The following is a 5619-nucleotide window of genomic DNA, read 5'->3' on the forward strand; positions in this document are numbered from 1 at the left end:
TTTGTGCTGGAGGCAGATGACTACATGAACCTAAGAGGACTCATGTCTTTCCTCCTTTCTAATGACACACTGAGTCACAACACAGACACTGACGCATTCTGATGATTTCATTTGTTTACATGATGTGTGAGGTTGTCTCTGCTTGGACTACTTGTCGTGTGTGTTTACCTGTAAACTAATGGATTGTACAGAAACTGATCTTTGTGTGGGAGGCTAGAAGTGTTTTGCAGACCTGTAGCAACTTTGTCATATTGATGTATCTGAAAGATTTAATCGGATAATAAGAGGTCAGGCATGATTTTTGGTGCCTCGTTTTATTTAATGAATTGGGGACATCTGTATAAATGTTGTCACATTTGAACTTAGGTTAAATTCAGAATGAGAAATTTGATTTATTGCACAGCCTTACTTAAACTTCAGATCATTTCAGCATGTTTAACACAAAACCAATCTTGTTGAATAGGATTTGTAGAATCCTACTTTCTGCTTCCTCACTCGCGGTTTGTAAATCTAAAATCTGTGCAGTCCTGGCACCTTCTGTCAGCTGTAATATTTCTACATAATGCCAACATAAAAAGGCATTTGTCAGAATTAGTTATAGTTCAGAAATGAAAACTAAACTTTTTGTTAATAGAGATTTGTTAGTATTTGAAACTGAAATTAGACAAACTGTTTGATTTTGTTGACTAAATAGTAAATGTCAGGTTAGCTTTTATAACCCATGATTTAGGTACCTGTTGATGGCTTGGACTTTGTTCTTACCATTCAGCTGGCTCTTCAGGACCTGCCTTACTCTCTGTACTTGGTTGTGGCTGACTTCCTTGCAGCCTCATCCTGGTTGCCATTTGCGGTATATCAAGGTACCACTGTCCTGGACATCTGCAATGCTGCCTATAGGTAGTTCAGGCCCTTCAGTTGTGATCACCTTGACTCTCTTGGGCACCATTTGGCTGCACTTATCAAATCTGAATGACATATCAAAGTTCTTGCTGTATATCCTGGTGAGGTGGATCAGTGAGTCGATGTCTCGCTCATTTTTGGCATACAGCTTAATATCACATCTATTTGGCGGAGGTAACTGATGACTGTTCCACTTTAGGACCAGTAGTCATAGAAAATCTTTGCAATGATCTGGCTAAGGGGGTTCAGGCCCATGCAGAACAATAGACATGACTAACAACCCCCAGAAGTGAGCAGAGGGAGAGTAATTTGTATGCGAGTTCAGCTTGCAAAAATGGACCAAATCACTGTAGTTTTTTTTTGTTTGTTTGTTTTGTTTTGTTTTTTTGGGACTTTGCACTTTTCAGTTTGAGTTTAGAAAGCTCCTCAGATTAGAAGTGAAACCTCTTCAAAACAAACAAACAAAAATGTTAAGCTGTCTCAAAAAGAATTGTTTTTTGTATACACCACAGAAAATGTGGTGTATTTTTGAAATGCTACCAAAGGCTGTTAAAGAACTGCTGTGTCATAATTATTCATATTGTGGGTGATGTACTGTGTATCAGGTTGTGATGCAGCCTGCAGTGTTGGACCTTGACTAAGAAGTACCAGAAGGGATATTCCAGCAGAGGACATTCTTAAGTGACCTTAAACAGATTTTTATTTTTTTAATTTGTTCCTTATGACTTTTTAAAATTTGAAACTCATATTGATTCCTCTGGCCACCTAATTAAGTCAACATTTTTTTTATATAATTAAAGTATTTAAATAATAAAACCAATAATTTCATTTTTTCTCTATTTGTGCATAAGTAGATTATATTTTATTATCCTTCATTGCAGACCAGAGTGCAAAGCTTTTGTGAGAATTAAATTAAGAGTTAATGACAGAAGCTGTATGTGTGATCCAGATGAGTTTAGTTTTACTGGAGGTGGTTTGTGTGACAGAGAAAGGGAAATAACAACAGGATGGGAGTGGCTCATTCTGTTAAAACAACAACAGAAAATAGTCTGAGTTTACATTTGACATGATTTAAGTTTAACTGTGAAAAATGACTCCAAAATAAATCTTTTTGGCTGTTTAGGTAAACATCTGCTCAGATAGGGATAGGTTCTAAAAAGGTGCCTTTATGCAAAGAGAAATGTTTTTGCAGTAGATTAAAAGGTTAAAGTTTTTCTACAAGTTCAAATCTGAGCAATGACAAACAATAACAAATGGTTGAAACCCATTATTTAGGCATTTATTTTGCCTGATTTGGCTCCTGTTTGAGAACAAAAGAGAAACAAGTCTGATTAAAATCACATCACTTGCTGGCTCCAGGTGTAGATTCATATCTCACTTGGCTGCGACCGTTGGAGATTAGTTTGCGCAACATTAACCTAAAGGAGCAGCATCTGACTTTGCAGCAGGTGGAGTAAGCATTCCTCTGTATATGTATAAAATTCAGAATCTGCATTTTTATTTTCTGCAACCAAAGACAAAGCAGCTATAATGTTTTGTGTCCTGTGTGTGTATTCATTTGTCTGTCGCATGAGCGATATATCTCATGAAATGGGTGGAGCTAAATTAAACTTTCATGAAGTAATCACCGGATGCACATTTTCAGCTGATTCACTTTTGGAGTCAACCTGATTTAAGATGGCTGCCACAACCAACTGACCATTGGAAATCTAAACTCTGTAACTCAGTCAATTTTACAGATATTGAGCTAAATGTTTGAAATGGTCGTATCTGAGAGTCATTCATAACACACAGTCTAAGTGTATTTCGTTTTCAAGGTTTGTCCAAATGGGCTGTAACTCAGACATGATCTTAGTCTAAAACTCTGGCATAAAAGGTGGGGGGTGGGGGGTGAGAGGCATTCCTTCAAGGAATGCTAGGACTTTTCATTAATCTTGAAAAAAATTAATAATGAAACTAGATTTGAAAGAAGTTTTTGTTAAACAACCAACCTTTTCAGCTGATGTCACTTCATTTGTGGCTTGGGAAAAGTACATTTTCTTCATGTTCAGCCATGCAAAGACTCATCCATGAATGTAATGACTCCCCTCCCCCCAACCACACACACACACATTATTTCTCTTAAGTTAGCTGGTATTGTGAGTCACGTCCTGTAGTATGTCAACCCTGTGAGCATGTGGGAAGCCAGGAGTTGGTGAGCTTCCTGGAATCCAGCGTGGGATCTCCTCCTCCCTGCTTGTTGTTCCTTTGACGTGGTGCTCACAGGCTGCTTGCGTCACGTTCCCTCAGGTCGATCCCAGCACTGCTAATTAGTTTGGGTTTAACAGACAGATACTGCTCAGGTAGAATGCTGTTCTCTTATTGGCTGAGAGTAGTTGAGGGCAACTCGTCACCTGTCAGCTTTTAAGTGTTTGTTGAAGGAGCTGAAGAGGAAATGTACAAGTAACAGAGCTGTGAAGCAGATGTATCAGGGAGACAAACAGTAGGGAGACTCACAGGTAGGTGGGTTTGTTTTTAAGCTTTACTCTGTTTAGTTTAGAGGAGTTTAGAGGAGAGCAGGTCGAACTGTAATTTGATGTATGCAGTTTGGAGTTACACATCAAGGCTTTCTAATGTTGAACCGTGTGTTAAATTGATGGGACTTTTTTTTAAATGCCACTTTCCTTCTGTTGAGACCGTTAAAAAAAAAAAAAAGTTCAGGTGTGCATCAGCTTTACATGTCACTTTCCTTATCAGACAAGCTGACAGTATGACGTGAATCATTCAGGTCTCCTACCTGCCTTCATTTGTATTTTACCTTTGATAACAAGAGGCTGGAGGGATACAAACATCCGACTTACAACTTTTAAAATAATTGGAAGCACTTCTGTTTTGTGCAGGAAAGGAGCATTTTGCATGTTTTTGATATCTGAAAACATCCAGTTTAACATCAGCACACTGATGGGTACTGTCTCTACTTGTTGACAAATAAGACAATGAGATTAAAAATTGCATTTGAGCTGAAATTGAACAGTTCTGAAATAATTTTACCTCATTTTTTTAAATAAAGCTTATTCAAAGAATTTTAAAATGCATCAAATGGATATAATATGCCCCTATTTATAATGAAGGTATATGCTTGGACAACCTTCAGCTTTTTGGAAATTGTATTTGGGGATTGTATTTTAACATTTTCTAATTATTGGCTGACAAGCATTGAGAGAACTGTATTTTTTTATCAATAAAAGTCATTTTTTTTAACCGTGTAATATTAGCTTGTTGGACAGGTGGCTTGCCTTTATAGTTTCTTGGACTTTAACAAATTCCGGTTAGGAAATATGATACAGAAAGAAAATGTTGAAACTAAGAGGCGAGTCCTAATTAGACCACATCCCACATCTGCCCACCTGTTTAATAACAACGAGGCTCAGCTGTTACCAGTTCACTGTTAAATTTATTCAGATGTTTTAACTGATAGCTGCTGCTGCAAGTGACTGCCTGCCGGTGCCCTCCAGGCTGTGAAGTTGAAGTGCCAAACGGGTCAGCACTTGTATATGGGTCTTGTGAAAGTGTGTTGATGTACAAAAGCTTGTTTTGTGATGTAGAGTATCAGTTATCTTGTCGGCTGGTGAATACCCTCAGGTCTGAGCAGAGAACAGATGCTCCATGCTCAGATGATGCCCTCTGTTGAATTTCTGACTCAGATGATGAAGTCATGCCATGCTGCAGTACTAACTGTCAAACATAGTCTGATTAAAATCTACTGGCTGTTCAGTTAGTTTTATACATGTATAAAAACCCTAAGTGAACCTTTTTATCTAAAGCCTGGATTGAACCACAGTATGACACATCACCTACCACCAAAAGCGAAAGGGCAAGAATGTTTTTGTTTGTTTAGCAAAATATCGAGTGAACCAATTAACAGATTTTAATGAAATTCTCAAGGTAGTTATTGGATGAATATCTACAACTGGTTCATTTCTGGAGTAAATTCAAGATGGCTGCCACAACTTAGCAAACTCAAAAATGGCTGTACCTTGCAGATGCTGATTTAAAATTTGGTGTGGTAATACTACATCCTCAACGCAGCTAACACGTCCCACAAGTTCTTGTAATACTGAATGAGATTGCATTACACCCCCCACCCCCCAAGGTTTGATCAAATTGACTATACTTCTCTCTTTTCATTGAGTTTTAAATCTTAGACATGAAAGAGGGCAGGAGATATGTTTTCTGTCAAGAAATGCTAGGCCTTTAATTTAGCTTTATGAGCAGGATGTTGGCTAACAAAAATTCACAGGAAGGGAATTTTTGGCTGATTGTTTCACATCAACAAAACTGTAAAGAATGGAGTGAACTCTGTACCACTGTGCCTCACTGTTAATGTTTTTGTGTGTGTGGGCATATCATTTCAGTTACTACGCGTGTTCCTTGAAAGCTTACATCGCTCATATAAAAAAACAAAGATGGCCTCTGTAGAACCGTTCAGCCGCAGGCAGTGGGCTTCACAGTCATTGAGGGTTACCGCCAAGGAGCTGTCTATCGTCTCTGCCCGGGGCAAAAACACCGCCATCGCAGAACGCTTCTCCAGGTAAGTCCCTCAGTCCCTCCTCTGTGTCCCTCTGGCTCTCCCCCTTCAGTTTAATAATTCATCCGGTGCTGAGCTGGCACTCACCCTGATCAGGACTCAGGTCACTGGTTTCCGACAGACACTTTACTACTCAGCTGTTTCCAGTTTCC

The 5619-nt window shown here is 38.7% G+C and overlaps 1 long non-coding RNA gene across 1 annotated transcript; it reads left to right on the forward strand.

Annotated features, from left to right (window-relative positions):
• The first annotated feature begins 2880 nt into the window (after nt 1–2880).
• Nucleotides 2881–5430, forward strand: LOC112450179. Its single transcript, XR_005232909.1, has 2 exons — nt 2881–3398; nt 5295–5430. It is a non-coding gene; the product is annotated as an uncharacterized LOC112450179 (long non-coding RNA).
• Nucleotides 5431–5619: the final 189 nt, after the last annotated feature.

The sequence above is a fragment of the Kryptolebias marmoratus genome, unplaced genomic scaffold, assembly GCF_001649575.2.
Source record: "Kryptolebias marmoratus isolate JLee-2015 unplaced genomic scaffold, ASM164957v2 Scaffold267, whole genome shotgun sequence".
NCBI classification, from domain to species: Eukaryota; Metazoa; Chordata; class Actinopteri; order Cyprinodontiformes; family Rivulidae; genus Kryptolebias; species Kryptolebias marmoratus.